Source organism: Pteronotus mesoamericanus, unplaced genomic scaffold (genome assembly GCF_021234165.1).
Source record: "Pteronotus mesoamericanus isolate MK-2021 breed Mesoamerican mustached bat unplaced genomic scaffold, CSHL_Meso_final contig_182, whole genome shotgun sequence".
Taxonomy (NCBI): Eukaryota; Metazoa; Chordata; class Mammalia; order Chiroptera; family Mormoopidae; genus Pteronotus; species Pteronotus mesoamericanus.
In genome coordinates this window covers 15939384-15960842 of record NW_026555078.1, presented here as the reverse complement: position 1 = coordinate 15960842, position 21459 = coordinate 15939384, and the positions used below count along the sequence as shown (strand labels likewise).

At 50.7% G+C, this 21459-nt stretch overlaps 1 protein-coding gene across 2 annotated transcripts in view; it reads left to right on the top strand.

The window, feature by feature from the left end:
• TMEM63C (transmembrane protein 63C) overlaps nucleotides 1-21459 on the top strand; it is a 65096-nt gene that overhangs the window by 5005 nt on the left and 38632 nt on the right. For both annotated transcript variants that reach the window (XM_054567225.1, XM_054567226.1), the window contains exon 2: nucleotides 6233-6374. The gene's annotated coding sequence lies outside the window, so the exon portion shown is untranslated. The remainder of the gene's footprint in view (nucleotides 1-6232; nucleotides 6375-21459) is intronic.

Genomic DNA, 21459 nt, shown 5'->3' with positions numbered 1-21459 from the left:
GTTCTTCTCCCCTGGAACCCAGCTGACACAATCTCAGCTCACCTGCTATTGCATTGGTGGTAGTTTTGCTGAAGTTGCTTAAGACAAAAGGACTTGGAAGTGAAGGTCGTGCATTTCTCCCCTTTCCCTCCACTCTGGGCAGGGTGCCCAGAGCCGGGTTCTGTTGAAGGTCAGCAGGGAAGGGAAGGATAGGGTTCATCCCACCCCCACACCCTGGGACACGCTGAAGGTGTGTTTAGGGGGCTGAGCCTGAGCAGAGGCAGGGGAGGAAATGCGGAGCAGCCAGGCCCTGGCCCCACTCTCCATGGAGGGAGCTCCTTGGGGCCCTGGCCCAGGCACCTGCATGGAGCAGTGGGGATGGAGGGGGCAGGAAGCAATGTGCAAGAGCCTGACCGCGGGCTCACAAAGCTGCAAAGCAGAGGTGCAGGAGGACCCGGGTCCGGGGCTGTCCTGTGGGCCCAGGGAGGAAGGAGACCCAAGGCCAGGCAGCTCAGCTCTTTTCCCAAGACAGAGGAGGGAAAGAGACGGGGAGGAGCAGGCTCTCGATCTAGGCCTTATTCCAGGGCCTGCTATCTCTTCTGTCTGCCTGCTTGTCGGATGAATCATCTCTGCGCCCAGCTCTGACCCAGCCACTTCTCACTAGCTCCCTGGAGCCTGCCAGTGAAGTCTCATCTGGGATTCAGCCCCAACTATCTTTTCTAGTCTGTCTTCCTGCTTCCTTCATCCTTCCCTTGCACTCTGCGCTGGCTCAGAGGCTCTGCCAGGGTAGGCAGGGGATGAATCAGATCCCCAGGAAGTTTTTACAAAGTAATACACACCTGGCTTTTCTACCCCGCCCACTCCCAGCGCTTGGAACCACTACTCTGGCAAATCAAACAAGCTGAAACTCATCCCCCTCCCCCTCCCAGCCCAGTCCTTGTCCTTTCCATATCCTCCTCTGTTCAGTCTCCCTGCCCTTCAAAACCCAAGTCAAATGCCACCTCCTTCATGAAGCCTTCCCTGGATGCCAGCCAGAGGAGGTGTTATAGCCTTCAATGCACTTGTCCCATCTGAGTCTGTCTCCTCTGCTAGACAGTGAGCTCATCCTTTCATTTATCAAGTGTTCGTTGAGTGCCAGTCACATGTCCCCGGTAATTCATGGGGAAGGGGCAGGTGGGCAAGTCAACATATGATGGTAACAGCTTCAGGAATGCTACAGTAAGGCAGCACACAGCACCAGGGGACATTTTCACAGTAGCAATTAAAGCTGAAAACGTACACACTTCATGACCAACAGTTTCAAATCTAGGCGTATGCTTACCTAGAGAAACTCCTGCGTGTGCACAAGGAGGTGGTTCTGGGGGTATCTAGGGCAGCGACGTCGGAAACATAGAAAAGCGGTCTCAACCTCAAAACCTTCAGTATCTACCTTAATGGGGTAGACAAGTAAAAGTGTGATGTTATACAGCAGTTAAAATATATATAATTGGAGGGTTTTATCTTTTGTAAATTATACCTCAATAAAGCTGGTATATACATGTATACACATATCCTGTAGTGACATGAATAAATCTCAAAAATAATATTGCAAAAAAAAAAAAGAGAGAGAAATGCAGAATTATACCATTAGCAAAAGCTTAATGTTATTAACAACCACAAAACAGTACTATCCATGATTTATAGATACAAACATGGCGTGACGTTGCCGTCCGACCACGTTTCCGCTTGCAGGGGTCCTCAGAGACAGGGAGCAGGAACTGAGCCACAGGGGAAAAGAAGGCTTCTAACTAGGCAGTAACGTGTCTTGTAACAAAAAAGATAAGAAGCACAAATGACAGGAGGTTACCACTGTCAATTCCGCTGGTTTTATACTTTTAATGATTTTATGTTGAAATTATTTCACAATTAAACAAAAAGGTAATCTGGGATGTCAGAGGAAAGGCCCTGACTTTTCCCTGGGAAGTTGGCAAAGGTTCCAAAAGAGGTGACAGCTGGTGTGGAAGGCAGGGTGGCAGCTGGTGGCTTCCCTGGCGGGGGGCCTTTGGGAAAGGGGAGGCAGGGGTTCCAGGCCAGGGAATGCGCACGAGCAGGCCCTTCGCACCTTTTAATGTTTGAGGAATGACTTGTGTCTGTCAAGCTGCCCCTCCCTTGCTGCGCTCCTCATCCTCGTCCCTGATTCCAGCTCCCCTCTTTCTGGGCTGCGAACATAGTAAATAGGCTCCTAGGGGAAAAAATCAGGGGTCATTTGATGATTTTTTTAAGTCTACATAATCTAATAGCCAAATATATAAAATTGAACATTAAAATGGGAAACAGCCACTGATACAGGGAAAACAGAATTCTTAGAGGATACTGTGTTTGACCATGTGCAAATTTTGAAAACCAGCTGAAACTGATAGTTTTCTGAGAAAAGATACATGATCAGTTTGGACCCAGAAAAACTAGAAAAACCTAGCAGACCAATAATCATGGAAGAAGCTGTTTTCATAAAACTCCACTCCAAGAATACCCAGGTTTTGACAGGTCTTAATTTCTATCAAACCTTCAAGGAGGAGATGATTCCAATGTTATTTAAACTGTACCAGCTGTACCAAGTCATAGATAAAGCAAGATTCCAAATTATTCTGTGAAGCCAGCACAACACTTACAAAGTTAGCACACAAAAAAAGAGAAAAATTACTTTCAAAAATTTTATTTATAAATATTGTTGCAAATTTCATGAATTAATAAGAACGAATAGACTCACAGCATTATGCTAAAAAAATGAACACACCACAAGCAAGTGAAGCTATATTCTAGAAATATGTATTCAATATTAGGAGAATTATCAATATAATTAAACAAAGTAATGCTTAAAAAGAGGTGAAAAATCATATAAACAGCTCCATAAATGTTGAAACCATCTGAAAGGCATTTGAAAAATATATGTCTCTAATTTTAACTCTTATTTAGTAGGAATAAACAAATACTGCTGACTATGATTTTATGCATGTGTGTATGTGTATATATACATTTTTAACACTTCTCTAGAAGTACAAATCAATACAAATTTTGAAATAGAAATTATAAAAAGAGGCCAATTTATCAATTAAAATTGCAGATAATATTGATCCCCTGGAATAAAAAAGAACAAAACAGTCCACTGAAAAAAACTGTTATAAAAATATACTAAGATGACTGCTAATAAATATTTTAAGTGTATAGCTTTTCTATACATAAATGTTAACCTCTTTTAAAATATAATTTTACAATAATTTTTCTGATATTTACAATATCAGTGAAAGTGCTCAGCGTAACCAGAAGTAAGGCTAACCAGAGTTGGCAAGAAAACTCTTTTCTTGCCATTCACTCCTGGTTCCCCGCAGGTAATAATAATACACATAATAATACACAGCGGGGCAAAAGTAGGGTTATAGCTGTGAGTACATGAAACACAGAGCTTATTTTTGTATTGTTATTTATTAATTATTGTATTATTTTCTATATGAACAACTGTTTTCATTCCAATCTGTCTATGTGTTGAATATATTTCAGGCCTCTGTTTCCTTATTAATCTTTTGTTTGGTATTCTACCCATTATTTGAAGTGGCTTATTGAAATCTCCTATTATTGTGTTACCATTTCTTCCTTCACCTCTTTCAATGTTTGCTTCATATATTGGGGTACTCTGCTTTTAGGTGCATGTATATTTATAATCGTTATATCTTCCTGGAGAATTGACCTTTTTATAATTACATAATACCCTTTGTATTATACAAAAAAAAGTCTGCCTTGTGTGGCAGACTATTTGACTTATAGTCTATTTTGTAATATAAATATGGCCACCCCTGCTCTCTTTTTGTTACCATTTGCACGGAATATCTTTTCCCATCCTCCCCCTTGCAGCCCATACGTGTCTCTACAGCTAAGGTGGGTCTCTTGCAGCCTGCACATAGTTGCACCTTTCACCATCCTTTACCTGAAATAACTCGTTGCCTCCTCACGGTAACTCTATGCAGATGGTGCTATCGTTGTTCCCATTTTTAGATAAGGAAGCTGAGGCACAGGAAGGTTAGGTAGCTTCTAGATCCAGGGAAACTGGACTTTGAACTAGCAGTTGACTTGGAGGTCATGCTCTTTGTATCCATCCCACAACATAGTTAAATTGAGATTTTTGAATCTGGCGGCGGGGGGGGGGGGGGGGGGGGGGCGGGTGGCGGGGGAAGGAAATGGATTGTTCAAACATGATTTGGGACAACTCTCTAGGCCCTTGGGGGGAAAGTAAAGCTAAACCCTACCACACTCCTTGTACCACAGTAAATTCTAGAAAGAAAAGATTAAAAAGAAGGAAAGATTAGAAAGAAAGAAAGAGAGAGAGAGAAAGAAAGAAAGAAAAGCCTAACCATACTATTGAAAACCACAAGAAATATTTTTAGGATCCTCTCATAGGAAATACTTTTGACTACAGAAAAATCTGAAATTTCTTCAAGTAAAAGATGGCATAAATAACATTTAAAAAGAGACAAAATGACATTTTGTGATACACATGATAAAAAGTCAGCTGCCTTAATGTAGGGAGGAAAAAAAGCCTCTTAGCAATCAATAAGATAAATTAGAAAAGATATACCCAGAAAAATAAATGCAAAGGCCAATCAATCTGTAAACATGAAAATAATGTCTTCCCTTTCTGATTATTAAGAATTACACACTGAAACATGGTATCACTCTCCATCTCTCATATTGCCAACATTTAAAAATCAGACAGTGCACCGTGCATCAGGCGGGGAGGCAACAGGCACGGCCTGCAGGGCTGGCCGCGCAAACTGGCTCATCCTCTTCAGAAGGCCATTTGGCAGTATCTGTCAGGCAGTATTAGGTGCCCCTAACCCTTAACTCGCCACCCGGAGTTCATTCTACAGCTAACCTCACACCTCGCACCAAGACATGTAATCAGAGGTGATCCTCGCGGCTTTTTTTGTGCAGCAAAAATGTAGAGACAGCCAAAACATCCATAAAGACCCATTCATGTACATTACAGTGCCTCCTTCAGTGGAACACAGTGGAACATAGAGTGGAACACTCTATGAATGATGTGTGTTGCTCTGCACGGATGTGTGATGTCTATTAACTAACAAAACAAAGATAAAGCACCAGGAGTCTATTCCTGGTTGGGTTTAAAATAAAAATGCAGGCATAGATCTGTATTTGCTGATATTTGTGGAAAAGTTTCTGAAGAAAACTGAAACAAGAAGCTTGCCAGCGTGCATGTCCGGGGGCGGGACAGAAGTCCAGGAGAGCAGGCAGGCTTCTCACTGTGTATTGTTTTGAATGGTTTGATATTTTTCCCCATAAGCATGTTATTTTCAGAATTTAAAAGAAATATTTAAGAAGAAACCAATTATAAAGGCAAATACTCTTTAAAATGCCTCACCATGAACTTTCTTTTCAAATTCTTGACGCCGTGGTTCACCAGTTCTCATATTAAAAGTTTACATCTGGAGAGTCCCAAGAGATGGCATCCAATCTTCATTTTGTCCATGAGAAAAATGAGACCAGGCTCCTACAATGCTGCTTGCCAGAGAGGGGCAAATGACCTCTTTATATACATGATCAAAACTTCTCCTTGAACTTGACCTTTCCCCAGCACTTAGTCCTGCACATCTTTTCCATGTGCATCCATCCAGGTGGGGAACCTGTTAAAATGCGGATTCCCAGGCACTTTCCTGAAGAGTCTGATTTAGTGGGCCAGGTAGGGCCCTTAGACCTGCATTTTAGCAGTGCCCCCCTCAAATGATTCTGATGTCCTACTTGAAGTCACCTGACGGTTCTGGCCCCCTCTGATCTCCCAAGCTCAGTCCTGCTGGCAGAGTCTGTGAATCTAGGCTGAAGTCCCCCACCCCAGCGAGGGAAAGTGGGGTGCTCCAGTGGAAGAGGCAGAGAGACCCAGGTGCTTGGACTCCCAAGGCAGAGCTCCATCCCTGGTCCCCCTCCCCTCGGGCCCCTGCTCAGCTGAGATGAAGGATGGCCCCCTGCTCACTCACCCCTAGGGTGAGTGGCTGGATGTGGAGGTGGGAGGAAGACTGGGAATCATAGCTGCATCTGGGGTGCCCCTCACCCCACTAGAGCCCCCTGAGGCCTTGGGGGAAGATGCTGACCAGCACATTGGGCCTGGGCCGGGACTGGGCCTGGCCTGTTGGGCGGGGGAGGAGCCGCGGGGAGGCCTGGGATCCCTGCCCGCCTGCACTGACAGTGCTTCATCGTCCCTGTGCCACAGAGCCTTGGACCAGCCACCTTTGTGGTCAGGAGTCCAGCGGGGCTGTGGCTGGGCTGCTCGGAAGCACCTGACAACGGATCGAGAGGAGGGACGGCCAGTGACAGCTCATCTGCCTGAGCCCCAGACCTCACCTGCTGCCCAGGTAGGTGCTCTTGCCATCCTCCCACTCGGCAGGGCTCAGCTCCCCACACCAGCTGCTTCCTCAAGCCTGCGGCTCTCCAATCAGTGCTTGGGCAAGGGCCCTCCCTAAGCCCCTTAAACCCACAACCGGATGGGAGCGCAGGAAGGGCCCAGACCCATCTCCAAAGGATACTATCCCAGATGACCTGGCTCTCGAGGCCTGAGAAGGGGGCCAAGGCTCTCTGGCTCTGGGTAAGAGGCTCCGTACTCCACAGAAACACCCCCTGGCTGGGCTGCTCGCTGGGCCCCCTGAGTGGCTCTTGCCCAACTGACCCCGTTTTGGTCTGGAGCCCAGCCAGACATGGCCGCTCTGAGAGTTTCCTGCCTCTCAACACTTTTTTCTTTGAGAAAGGGTTATGACAAATGGTATCTTCATAGGCTGTTAGAGCTGGGAGAGATCTTAGCAATACAGTCCGACCTCGATCTCATTTTACTTCTCAAGCAATACTTACATCAATAGTGTCATTTAAAATGTAACGGAACAGCTCAGAGGAATCAGGTGTAATCTCATCAGAACGGCACAGGAGGCCCCTGGGTCTCAGACAGCCCTTCCCGGTTCAGCTGCCTCCTCCCTGCCCAGCTGCGAGTAGCCTCTGCTCCCCGACCCCCAGCTTCTACCCCCAAACCCCCAGCTTCTGCTAATGAGGAGAAGCTCTAACTGTGATAAGATTTCTTTATCTGAGACTCTCTAAAATCTAAAGAAGTTATCCCGTGTGGGCTGTTGGCCAAGAACATTGCAAGTGTTGTTATTATCAATAAAAGTAATCTTAGATTTAGTTCTTTTCTATGCGGATCAGAGAACTTGATGTTCGCATCTCCCTTGTAATTTCTTGGTCCAGAGTTGTGAAAGCTCTCCTGGCCAAGGAGTCTCAGCCTCAGGGAGTATAGCAACCACTTTCGTCCCTCTGGCCCTGCCCACTGCCCAGCCCTGTGCTGGACCCTGCCCCCTCCAGCCTAGATTACTGCCGGAGGCAGCACCAAATAGTGGGGAAGAGCCCAGGCTCAGGAGTCAGGTGGGTGCCGTTCCCAGTTCCACCACCGAGTGGCTGTGTCGTCTCTACGTGTGTCAGTCTTTCCATCTGTAACATGGGGTTAATAACTGTACCCCCAGGGGATTGTGAAGGTTAAAGTAATTATCTGCAAAGTGCTCGAAACCACATCTAAGTGCTTTCTGAGTGCTTCACGTGCTAGTTCTATCCTTATAGAAGCCTCTTCCCTTGTCCACACCCTGCTACCCAGCTCACCTCCCTAAAGCACAGGGCAGTCACCTCCCCTGCTCTAAAGCCATCCATGGCTCCCTACTGCATATTGAGGGACTCTTCTCTCACCTGCCCTTCAAGGGTCTCAAAGACAGAAACTCTCATTTTCCTTGCACATAAGAGGGAATAATTAACATTTGCTGAGAGGGTTTCCACCCTCAAGGCAGGAAAGCCAAGACTCTCAGGAACACAGGAGTGGAAGTACAGCCACCTGCAGCCCTGCAGCTGGGAGCTTGATCCGAGCTCTTCTGCCTCCCGACTTGGGCCCAGCTGTGGCAGCCCTGGAGGTCAGGCGCCGTCTCTGCCCCCGAGGGGAGGTTTGGTGTCCCTTGCGTCTGCTGGGGCTTCAGATTCAGGGAGCCCTGTTTTGGACTCCAACCCTCGTGGCTCACATCAGAGTGAGGACAGGATGCCCGGGCCCAGGCCAAACAGGCGGTGACCACAGCTATAACTCACATTCTCTGATGAGTTCAGGCCAGGTGGCGGATGTGACATCATTGTCCTTACCCATCCCTTGGCAGTGGCCAAAGCCTCAGCCCCCATAGCTCAGGTGGGAATCCTGTGGCCCGCAGAGACCCCTGCAATCTGGCACCTTGGACAGAGAACACAGTGAGCCTCATGCCCTGTATCTCAGCTGCTTCTCTGGCAGAAGGGAGGCCACGTGCCACAGAGGAAGGAGCGCTGGGTTGGGGTAGGAAGGCCCGTGTTCCAAACAGGACTCCTCACCTGGCGAGAACTTGGCCGCATCAGTTACCTTCTCTGAGCCTCTATTTTTTCATCTGTGGAATGGGAGGGTAATCCCCACTTTTGTAGGAATGAAGCGAATGCCCAGAGCACCCGTATAGTGCCTGCGTGGGGTGGGCACTCAGTAACCTGCAGGATCGCTGGTCGGTCCAGGCTGCTGGGTGGAGCTGCCAGCCCCTTGCTTTACTTAGCTGAAATTTTCCTCGCCTGGCCTCCACTCTGAGACAAAGGAAAGTGGTGGTGTTTTGGCAGAAGAGGGGCGGAGGAACACTCTGAATCTTCCCAGACTCCTGGCAAGCGTGAGCGGCGCTGCAGGGGAGAAGCGGAGTTCTGTCTAATTTTCTCAGAGATTTTTCCACTCGGGTGATGCCAAGCTCAAGAAGCCAAAAGTAGAGCGACAGACCCTGCTGGTTCAGGCAGGGTGGTATTTTTCTCTTGATTCATTCAACAAATGAGTGAATTTGTGGAGATACCAGGCACCGTGCTAGGCACTGGAACATTCAGCAGCAAGTGAAACAGACAGGGACCCTGCCCTCAGGGGGCCTGCATTCTAATGAGGGTGGAGGCGCTGATACAGCATCAACTATGGATGAAGCGTGTTAGAAGGCGGCATGGGCAACGGAACTGAAGGAAAAGGGGTCGGGAGTGCCAGGGGAGACAGGGCCGTCAGCACAGGCCTCCCAGAAAGGCAACGTTTGAGACGCCAGTCGCCTGCTCCCTGAGGGACCCCTACAAAGCCCGTAGGCTCACAGTCAGGGCCAGGGGCCTTTTATGAGATCCCAGGAAAGGAGCAAAGCCTAGAAGCTTGTCTAGTTCCAGCCCAGGTGTCACTCCCTTCCTCCAAAACCTTACAAATTAGGTGCAAATCATCCAGCCTGAGATTCAGGACCTCATGGTCTGGCCCCATCCATCTGTTGTCTCCCCAGATCCTTCTCCCCCTACCTCTGCAGCCAAGCCAGTCAACCTGCCACTTCTGGAATATTCCACCCTATGCCTCCCTCCTCCATTCCTTGTCCCCTTTGCCTGCTCCCACTGGTTTCTGTCAGCCCAGAAATAACCACCTGCCACCTCTCTGAAGTCTTCCCTGGCCCCCGGGGCTGCGGTCCCTGAGCCCCGTCGCCTGGGCCTGCACCTTTCTCACTGCGTGGCCCTTCCTGTGCCTTGGGTGTAGGCATGGGCTTCCCTCATTTCTCCGCTGGGCGGAGTGCCCTGGGCAGGGCCTGGAGGTCTTCCTCCTTCAGCAGGTGGAGTGCTCAGCAAGCACTGGCTTAATTGAGGGCGCCCAAGCTCAGAGGCCCCCAGTAACAGTGGGGCAAGGGACTGGCAGGAGCCTCTGGTCCACTGGAAGAAGTAGAAGTGGGAGGCCAGCAGGAAAGGAGAGAGGGAACTAAAATGGAGGTGAGATTCGATGAGGGAGCTAGTGAAGGAAGGGGAGGGAGAAACCCCCACCAAATTTCCTCCCGAGAGGCAGACCGTCGGAGATAGAAGGATAGCTCTCCCCCAGAAGTAGCTACTACTCCCTTCAGCACCTCAGGCCAGTGCCTCCTTGTGTCTAACTAGAATCCCTCTTGCAGCCGCTGGAACTCATTTCCTCAGGTTCCATCCTCTGGATTCAGGTCTCTCTCTGAGTCCTCATTCAGCATGAATCAGAGTGGTTTTCTGACCCTCCCCAACCCAAGGGGCAGGAGCAAGCTCATCGCGAGGCTAGCCCCTGGCCTGGAGACTTGTGCTTTAGTTGAGGTGACCAGCGACCCCTAGAGCTACAGACGCCGCCTGGAGGGCCAAAGCTGGGGGCCGCTGTAGGTCACAGAGCTTGTGCCAGCCAGTCAGCCCTCAGCCTCTCTTCAGAGCGAAGCTCCAGACAAGCAAATCCACAAACAGAGAGCCCCCACCACAGGAGCCCTGCGATTCCCAGCCCCTCGTGTTCCGGGCTTTCTGCCTTGCAGGCCCTGGGAAGCCTGTAAGCCAGACTGGCAGCCTCTGCCATCTGGCTCCCACCCATCGCTGAAGCAGCTGAGCTCACAGGGAGGGCCCCCTCCGCCTCTCTCCATTTCCCCCCACCCCCATGCTTGGCAGCCAGTGAGTCCTGCCCAATTTAGACAGATGGGACCATAGCCTGGTGTCCCTCCCATCTCTGCTGAGGGACCTGAACTCTCTCAGGGAAAAGCCTTAACACTCCCCCTCCCCCTCCACTTTGGTGCACGCGTGTCTCCCCCTGCAGTGCCCTCCCCCTGGCCTCCATGTGGTGGCTTCTCTTCACGGGGAAGCCCCACATGTGCTCAGAGCTGGGAATGTGGTTGCTTGGAAGCAGACTGTCTGGGCTTAAGTCTCTCCTCAGCCACAGTAGTTCCTATCTTGGGATTTTTTGTGAGGATTGAAAGAGCGCGTACTTGCAGAGTCTGAGCACAGTGCCTAGCAGGAAGCCTTCAATTAATGTGACTACTGCTATTCATTCTTTAAGAGTTGCCTTGGCTGGAGCCTTCTCCAGGTAGCCTTCCTGGATTGCCCAGGGCTCAGTCAAGTGCTCCTCCTCTGTGCTCCCTGCACTTCTTCACCAGGCCCCCGGAGGGCACTGATGCAGGTCAGTTGCGGTTTCTTTGGGGGTCTGTGTACCCACGAAAATCTTGTGCCTACATTGTAAGCATCTTGAGTGCAGAAAACAGAGCCTAGCCCACTATTTTGCTGAATAAATGATTTTGTGAGTGTCCTGTGGGCGGCTGGGAGGTACAGGCTGAGAGAATGGGACAGCCTGCCGGGACTGACTTCCCCAGGGCCTGTCCTGAAAGACCAGAGGCCCACAACTGAGCAATGTCGGAACCACCCAGACACTTGTTAGAGGTGCACGTTCTCAGGCCCCACCCCAGACCTGCTGTGTCATAGACTCTGGGGTGGGGCAGCCACCTGTTTAACAAGCCCTCCAGTAACTCGTTTCATGGGAGGTAGAGGCCCTCAGGGGTCTCTGCTGTGCTGAAGGCTTCCAAGAAGGCTGTCTGCCAGACCCCCAGGGTGTGGCTCCTGCTCGACCCACAATCCTGGGCTTGAGGCCCTTTTGCTGACAGGGCAGGTGTAGTTCTCCCCCAAGACCTCCCCTTTCTCAGGAGGCCTTAGATCCCAGAGGTGGCTGCTCCAACCTGGGTGTGGTGCTGGCCCTGCCCCGCCCCTGCCATAGGCCGGCACTCCTCGAGGCCAAGCCCTGCAGCAAGAGCCCCAGGGCAGACAGCTGGAATGTTAGGGACAAGAGCGACCTGAGAGACCTTTGTCTACATACATATATGCTCACACACACACCAAAACACACAAATATATAGACGCACACAAATGCATACACAGATCCAACTCAACATGCACATACATGAACACACAAGTATGCATGCACCCCACAACACACATAAGCACCCCAAACCCAAATTGTAGTCACAAACACATTCCCAAGCACAAACCCAAGTATACCCCAACATACACAGGCAAAACACGTTGATGCACACACCTCAGAGTACACAAAGCACAAGTGCACAGACCCATTGTGTTCATCTCCCTGTCAGCTGTAACAAATTACCATAAGCTGGGCGACTCAAAACAACAGAAACCTATTCTCTTGGAGTTCTGGAAGCCAGAAGCCTGACATGAAGTTGTTGGCAGGGCCGCGCTCCCTCTGCAAGTGCTACGGAGGCGCCCTTGTCTGCTTCTTCCAGCCCCTGGTGGCTGCCGGCAGCCCTCAGAGTTCCTGGGGGTGTGGGTGCATCACTCTGTGCTCTGCCTCTGTCTTCAGCAGCTTCTCTCTCTGTGTCTCTATGTGTCCTTCTTATAAGGACACCCACCATTGGATTTAGGGCCTGCCCTAATCTAGTATGACTTCTTTTTAAGTAATTGTATCTGCAGAGAACCCATTGCTAAATAAGGTTGTATATATATTAATTGAGGTGTAACTGACATAATGTAATATTTAGTTTCAGGTGTACAACATAATGATTTGATATATTGCAAAGTGATCACCACAGTAGATCCATCACCATACACAGCGACATCAATAAGGTCATATTCTGTGGTTCCAGATGGACATGAACTCTGGAGGAACACTATTCAATCTGATACATCTACACATCCCAAGTCGCACAGGTACAGAGATGGAAGGACAGACACACACAGGACCCTGGCAGATGAGAGTTTGCAGATCTTGAGGGGGGGAGAGTCCCCCAATGTCAGAGCTGCTCTTTCCTCCTCTGGGCCCAGCACAAAGTAGGTCACCCCCTACCGTAGTACCGGTCACATGCTGCTGCTTCTCACCTTGCTTTTGCTTTTTTGTTTGGTTTGGTTCGGTTCGATATGCACACAGTACAAAATTCAAAAAGTAAAGAAAAGAATAGAATGAAAGTCAGTCACCCTCACCCTGCCTCAGCCCTCACCCAGTTTCTCGGCCAGGAGGCACCCACGGTCAGGAGTTTCTTGGGTCTCTTTCCAGAGAAAACCCAGACGCAGTAGCTCACAGGAGGCGGCATTCTCAGTGTGCCGCCCGCCCGCCCGCCCGCCCGCTTCTTGCTGGCTTCACCGGGCAGGCATCTGTTACTCTTTATTCTGATTGGCTGCTCTCGCATTGTTCGGGTCTCCCCCCACCCAACTGTGCTCTCACCAAGGGCAGATCTGTCTGCTCTTCATCTTTCCTCTCTACATCCTGGCCCACTGCGGACACACAGCGAGTGTTCGCTGAAGGCTGGTTCCGTCTGCGAGGACTGAATCACCAACAGCTGGTTGGGTCTGTGTGAACTAAGGCTGAATGTTCTGGCTCAAGAGCCTGGGTCTCTCTGACTCCGCCAACTCGTGGCACCATCCACCCGAACCCATCCTAGCAGCAGGACGGGGTGTTACTGGGGTGGCATGGCACCCAACAGCATCCTGCCTGTTTGCCGCCGCTGCTGGGCGCCTTGACCCTGGCTCTCACTGGGGCCAGCTCTGCGCTCCACGGGGCCTCGGCCAAGGCTGCGTCTCCTCTCCCCTGGCCTCCCCTCTCGGTGCACTGGGGACTCTCGCAGAGGAATTGGCAGGGGAGAGGCAGGGGAGAGAACAGCTCTGTGGGGGCCGGGGAAGCGGGGGAGCGCTGCTGCTGACGAGCCCTTTGCCCAGTCTTTGCTGGCTGAAGGCTTAGTCCAGACTTGTTACCACGGAGACAGGAATTACCACAATAATTCAGGGTCGAGCTGGAGCCTGCAGCTTCACCTGGTTCCGGTGGGAATGCATTTGCTCCACAACACTCAGTTATGAGAGGTGCCACATTTTTTTTTTCTAAATCAAGACAGAAATTGCTGGCTCTGTAAAAGATTGTCCTCAATGTACTGATTGAGCAGAGAATCCCAGTGGGGGATGGAGATAGAGGCGGGCAGGGCTGCCTAGCCCTATGTGATTGGAGGCAAGGAAGTGGTAGCCAGCAGCAACCTTTGCTCATCTGCGGGAGGGGCTCCGGTTAAAGGATTTGTATGAGCCCCTCCAGCCCTGGGTGTGAGCTCCTGGGAGCCAAACGAGTTCCACCCACCCCACTGCCAATCATGCCCTTTTTTCAACAAATATTTCTAAAGCAGGAAGCTCTGCCCAGCACAGCAGAACAAGGAGCAAGCACAGCTATGGGCTCTGTCATCAAGGAGCTTTCCATCCACAGGGGAGTCAGCCTTTTGCTCCGTCATCCCATAAGTAAACTTCAAAGTTCTAGGTACTAACAAGGAAAATAATACTTAACTGCACTGAGCCAGCTATGTGCTAGGCACTGTTCTAAGTGTCTCATGTGAATTGGTTCATGTTGTCCTCACATTCACCCAATAAGGGTACACGCTATTAACATCTCCGTTTTACAGATAGGGAAACTGAGGCGCGGGTTAAGAAACTTGCCCAAAGACATGTGACTAGTAAATAGCAGAGGCGGGATTTAGACCCAAGGAGTCTAGCTCTTCCTGGGGACCCATATTTAAATGTTACACCATGGCAGGCTGGCCCCCCACTTGGCCAACTGAGAGCTGTGCTGGGGCCCCACCCCTACCCTGATCACTGCATCTGGATCTTGATGCTGTGGTTAGCACCAAACTACATGTGCCAGGAGGTCTGGTGGTTACCTTGGCCCACAAGATGCAAGTTCAAGCCTTGACCTTCCTGCATCTGGCCCAGCCAGACCCTGTGGCGGGGAGAGGGGGCGGGGGGTGAGGAGGTGGCATCAGATTCAGGCCCTGAATCTTTCTGAGGAAGCAGCCTCTACAGAAACCACAGGGCCCCTCCACTCCCTCCGCCCCACTGACAAGCTTGAGTGGGAGCTGATCAAAATGAGGGCACTTGAAGAGGCAAGAAAGACTTGATGCAAAAGGGCGAAGGAAAGATGATCATATGCATGCCTAGAAATATCAAGCCTTCCTTTCTAAATATAACATTTTCTCATTATAAACAATAATGCATGCTCATACTAAATTGTTTTTCAAATTCCCCCCGAAATTTTAAAAGACCATAGTCCCACCACTCAGAGATAAATGGTCTTTTTTTCTACAGGTATAATTCTGTGTTTTATTCTTTCTTTCCCTTTTTTAATTTTTAGAATTGAGATCATCTAGTTTAATAGCATTATATCCTGCTGTTCTGACTTTTTGTCTTTTTAGCACAAGCAGGGGGTCACCCCTTCTCCCCCAGGTGTCTCTGAGGCACGGGCCAGCTCCCCGGGGGCCTGGATGTCGATCACATCCCCACCGCTGCCTCTCCGTCCTGACCCCAGCCCCATTTGGGCAATATTATGGCAATTTGCTGGCTCGGGGCCATGGGTGGAAAGGCACGGTCCCCTAGGTGGGGATGCAGGGTCTTAAGGGCAAGAAAAGGAAGCTTCTTGGCAAGGAGAGGGTTCCCAGAGTGAGCATGGTGAGGGAGAAGCCTTCCCTCCCAGCTCCCATCCTGGGGCCAGATGGCCACCTTCTCCTCGGGCTGCACTCCAGTTTCCGCTGCCCCCCACAGCCTTTCCTCCCGTTAGTGGAGAGTCCCTAGTTAGTGTAGTGCGGATCTGTTGAGGCTGTCTGCCTGCGCCCCAGAGATACAGCCTCCTGGAATGGGCAAAGCAGCTCTGTCCCAAACTGTGCCACAGAGACCCCGTGGTATCGTGGAGCCAGGCACTTAAATTCCAGCCCTACCTCTGTCTCTCTCCAGTTGCATGACTTTAGGCCAGTTAATTAACTTCTACGAGCCTCAGTTTCTCTATCTGTAAAGTGGAGATACTGATACCCATCTCTTAGGCTGCTACCTCTTAGCTTGCTTGTGAGGCATCAATGGTGATCAGTGTGAAGGTACCATGTGAAGGTACCCGGTACCATGCCTGGCCCATGACCATGCCACGTCCTCTCTTCCTCCTTCTGAGGCCTCCTCAGGGGCTGTGCCCACTCTGGTCTGGAGTGTGTTCCCAGAATGTCCTCCATGGCTCTTCTCCATTTAGCTTCTGTCTTCAGTGTGGGGGCATAATGCCTGGAGGGGGTTGGAGAGTCAGTTGTTCTGGGTTCAGGTCCCACTGTTCACTGACTGCCTGACCTGGACTAGTAACTTAACCTCTTGATGCCCAAGACTCCTCATCTATAAGATAGGGTAATAACAGAACCTCTCTATTCTTTTAGAGGAAGCAAAAGCCACTCTAAGAACTTTAAACAAAACAGAGTTTAATACAGGGAATTGTGTGCTCAAAAAATCATTGGAAGGGTTAACATCTGGGTCTTCAAAACAGCAGAACTGACCCACCAGACACACCGCCCCTCAGCCACAGCCAGGACAGGACTGTTGGAGCCTCACCTGCAAGCCAGGGGTCAGAGGGCCTCTGCAGCCCACACCACTACTGCCCCTCGCTCCTCTCCCCCATTCCTCACCCTCCCGGAACCAGAGGCTGGGCATTGATCTGCTGCACAGGACTTCTTCCTCTCCTCAGCATTGCTTGTCAGCTGAACGCGGCCCAAGCAACAGGAAGGTGGCTTCCTCCTCCCTTCCCCTTTATAAGTCTATCTCCATTACATCTGATTGGTGGGACCTGATCTGTATTCAGAACCCCTGCTGCAAGGAAATGTTGGAAATGCAGTTTTTAGCTTTCTAGCTTGGGCAATATAGGAGGGCACACTAGAAAGAAGTGGGAATGGATGCTAAAGCCTATTGACTAGATCCAACATGTAACCTGATAGGTGCATTAAGAAAGTTGGCACAGTGCCTGAAACAGTGTTAGCAGTTATTGAGCCAGGGGCATCAACGGGTACTGCGGGGCCCTGCCCGCAGAGCCCTGGCAAAGAGAAGCAGCAGCAGCAGCAGCTGCTGCAGCAGTAATGTGGTGCTGTCCATGGTGCTGAAAATCCTTCTGCAGGTCCCAGCTGTGGGCCAGCTGCCTTATTACCATCGGGGGCCAGATGCAAGGTGGAGCTCCAATCCGCTCACCCTACGCTGGGCCTTCAGGGGAGCCTGAGGGGGCCATCTGGGGCTTCTGAAAGAAGGCTGACCTCAGTCCTGGGAAGAAGATAGCAAAGGCAACAATCAACGTTTGTCTTACTCCTAAGTTTACAAAAACGCCTCCATATATCATTTCCTTTAACTCTCACAACCACCCCAGTGCAGGCAGGATGAACACAATTACACCTATTTCATAGAAGAGAAAACGGAGCAGCAAGAGGTTAAGTCACAGTTAATAAACAAGAGCTCCAGATTTACACCCAATCTCCTGACCACAAATCACATGTTCCTTCCACGCCATGCTGTGACCTAGGGAGCAAGACTTGACAACCAACGATGTGCTGTGGGGAGGCAAAAAAGGGCATGTGCAAATGTATGCAGATCACCCAGATTTTATTATTTCCTGCTCCTGAGTGTAGCCCTGGATAAAGGACCATCTATCTTTCATCGAGGCCTACTGCATGCTGGTCATTGTGGGAGAACCTCAATGGCATGGGCTCTGCCATCAAGGAGTCCAGAGATTTGCTGGGGAACTGGTTGTTCATGTGCATGGAAAAAAACCAAAACAAAACAAAAACAAAAACGAGAGAATAGTGCTAGGCAGTGATAGCAAAGACCAGCTGTGTAAAGAGCGTGGGGACAAGAAACAGACTGGGCTGCTTATTGGAGGAAGGCTTCAGAGAGTAGGATTTGAGCTGATGTATAGGGTGTAAATACTGAAGCGGCCAAGGTCTCAGCCTAGACCAAGAAGAAGTAGCTCCAGCTCAGTGAGGGCAGAACAAGCAGCTCTGAGACATGAGGACAGAACAGAGGGAAGGCGTGGTACCCCAAGTAAAGGGGCCATGTCAGTGACCCTTGGCAAAGGGAGAAATGCAAGAGTTTGGGGTAAAGCGAAGGGGTGGTGTAGGCCTCCATAGACCTCCAGCCAACTCTCCACACACTCAGAATGACCTGGGACAGGGGACAGGAGATGTCCTGAGAGGAGACTATAAGGGCAGGTCTCATGAGCTGCCCCATTGTAACATGATTTAAGGGGCACCGTGCTACCATCCCTTATCCCCAAATATCCTCATTCTCCCTTTCTCCCTCCTCATTTAGGGGGAATCAGAAAACATTTGATATCTGCAAGAATTCCTTAGTTAGATGCAAATAACCCTGAAAATTCTAAGATGATGTTTCTCTGTGTTGTTGGCTGCACATAAGAATTGACTAGAGATTCTCATTCTTAGAGTCTGGAGTGGGGAGATTCTGGTTGGAGCAGAGGGTTCATGCATAAGAATGGCCTGAGACAGGACTGGACGGGTCTGAGGGCCTTAACCCCTGCTAGACCTTATCATGGAGGTCATAGGCAACCTGGAAGGGACTCGGAGCAAACAAGGACATAGGGCACTGGAGGGGTGGGAGTGGGGGGATAACTAGATGAGGCAGCTAACTAACCATATCAAAGGGAGAAAAGAACAAAGGCATGAGAGGAGTGGAGCAGGACAGAGGTGAAGGTAAGAGTATCTGGATCTACTAAACACCTTCCAGATGATTCCAGTGCCCTCACTCCCACCCTGGGCTGAGGAGTCACTGATCCAAGCCCGAGAGCACTGAATAGGGAGCTGTAAAACCCTAGTTCTGATCCCAGATCCACCACTTTTCCTCAGCCTTCGGCAAATCTCTTAGCCTACTAGCAACCCAGTTTCTTCACATGTTAAGTTGGGCAAACCATTCTTTGCTGTGAAGATATGAGGAGATGGAGGCTTGAGGGCAGTTTAGAGTGAGGAGGGGCTTACTGACACCTGAGAAGGTGCAAGGCCAGCTGGCATGGGGGCAGGGGAGCACATTAACGGGAACCCTCATTACAGTACATCTCCTCCCCCGCTCCACTCCTCCAAAGGACCTGGCCTCCTAGCAGTGACAATGAACCTGGGCCACTGAGCTGATGTCCTGGAAATGGGGGTGGGGCAGATCTGAGAGCAAAGAACATGGAAACGGATATGCGGAAAGTCCCAGAGCAGAAGGGGAGATGGGAAGACGTGCCCACGGACAGAAACTCCAGTTTATTTCCTCAAGGTCCAGATCCATGGGAAATAACCTTTTCTGATGTTAACAAAAAGGTGATGAATTATTGAAGAGACTGAGAAGGTCAGATGGTGGAGGGGAGGGGAAGGGCGGGTGGAAGTGCTCTGGCTTTGTGCACTCTGGTGGGGACAGGGTTAAGGGAGAAGGCAGGGTGCCCTCCCCACAGCTTCTTCTCCAAGGACATAGCTTCTGGCTACAGTGACTTGCTTCTCCAAATCAAAATGCAATGCCTATGGACCAGCTCCTGAGAACTCATGGGGACAGCGGAGCAAGTGAGCTCTGGGCAGTGCCAAGGAATGTAGGTTGTGTGGCTGCAAACTGTGTCTCTGAAGCATCAGAAACCCTACTCCAGCCTGGCCCTCGACCTGCTGCCAAAACCCCTCACCTTACAGACAGGAGACCCAGTGATGAGAAGGCACCTGCTCAAGCACACAGGTGGCCCAGAGCCCGGATCTCCTGGGATCCCTCAGTCCACAGCACTTTCCACTGCAACACCCTGAAAGGCTGGAAAAGGTTCTATCTCTAGACCAGAGTTGGAGCGAGGTCATCCCCTTCCTCTGCCCCTGCCCAGCACTGTGAGCCCAGCAGAAGCCCATGAGGGCCAGAAGGTAGCAGAGCAAAGGCTTGCGAACTGCCCCTGTTCAAGAGCCAGCTGTGCTACTTACAAGTACCATGTCCTTGGGCAAGTTATTTAACCTCTCTGGGCCTTAATTCTCTTTCATCTAGGGATGATTCTAGTACCCTAGAGTACTTGTGAAGATTACATGAGCTAGTATTTAAATGGGAAGTATTTATTCTACAGTAAGTGCTCAATAAATGCCAGCTCTTAATAAGATTTCCCCCTCCTTAAGGCTTCCTCAACCACCCTAGCTCTGGGATTTGGGCTCCCCACGCAGAGGACTTGGCCTTGAGATGGGGAGTGGGGAGCAAAGCGCTGGCTGGCCTGGCTAGTTAGGACGACAGTAGCTGAAATCAGGCCACGCCTGCAAGGACAGGTGTGAGTGATGGGCCAGAGGAGTAATGGAGACAAAGCAGATTCTTTGCAAAGTCCTTGCCCAGTTGCCAAGGAAAACTTTGCCAAAGCCTAGGACTGGTAAGCCTCCAGCTTTTGCCACTAGAGGCTGGGATGGAGGAGAAATGGGAAGGGAGGAAGGCCAGGCACTCCCCCTATCAGATAAGATGTGCTGCTGAGGAAGGGACCCAAGAATCCTGACTCACCAGCCAGCATTAACACCCTCTCTCACTGCCCCTTTCTGGCCCCCAAAGCAAGGCTGACATTTGCTTTCAAGCACAGCAAGAACAGAGGCAGCCACCACCTACAGGCTGCAGTCTGTGGGGTGCTGGGCAAGCCTTCCCATGCTCCATGTCTTTCCTCTTGCCTGTTCCAGGACAGTCGGTGGGAGAAGCCTAGGAATGGCCTAGTCTGGGCTAATATTGAGCACATGTAGTTCTCAAGGACGGTGCAAAGGGCTTTATTACGAATTATCTCATTTCACGTTCGCAATGACCCTGCAAGGCAGTACTGTCATCGTCTCCACTTTCCAGAGGTGGAGGCTGAGGCTCAGAAAGGTGGTCACTGATGGTCCGTGGTCACCCAGAGCCAGCAAGGGTGGATCTGGGGTTGAAGCCCAGCCTGCTGCAGAGAGCCCACGCCTCTCTGGTACCCTGAACAGCCCCCCTGTGCTCTGATGAGAAAGTCATGGCCAAAGAGAGGAGGCCCCGGGCACTCCCTGCACCAGGCACATTGGTGCCTCTGTGCCGCATTCCTTGAACCTACTCAGATTTCGAGTTTCTTCCTTTCCAGTGCCGGGGCTTTCGTCTCTGGAAAGCTTTCTGTCCATCTTCTTCGTACCCAAGAGCTAGCCTTCCCTCCAGTCAGGGGAGGAAGGTCCAGGCATAGTTTAGGGGTGAAGAGAAAAGGTGGGGTGCTGTTCTAGGTTTCCATAGCAACAGTTTCCCTCCTAACTGCCTCTGCTTGCTGCTAGGAAGCTGAGGAGGGGGGTGAGGTAGGCGTGAGGCTCTCTTCTCTCTCCTTCTTCGCCTCCCCTTCAGGCTGGGCAGCCAGGCGAGCTGAAAGCCGGTGCTGACCCAACCCTGCTGGGTGGATTCCACCCCACAGCAAGTGTAGTTGCTGGGACCTTGTAGCTCGGGGCCTTCCCAGGCAGAACAGGAACCAGGGCCTGGCCTCCCAGCAGCAATCTCTTCCCAGATCCCAAAGGCTGCTCATGTTTCTATCTCCAGGGTCTATGCAGGGCCTGGCAAGAGTAGATGCTCAGTGAATTCTTGTTGCAGGGATGAATGAAGGAATGAGCAAATGAAAGAACAAGCCAGGGATGCATCCCACACGCTAGCCATGGGTACCCACCTCCACTCTCCCCCCACCGCCACGCTCAGTCTCCCCTCTGGGTCTCTGTCAGGATGGTCCCCTCTGTCCACGCTTCCCCACCTCCCTGTGCTGATTGCAGCTCAGGTTGGAGGCCCCTTCCTTGCAGAAGGTTTCTCTGACTCCTCCCTGTGACTCCCTTAACCCCGACTATCTATCAGAAT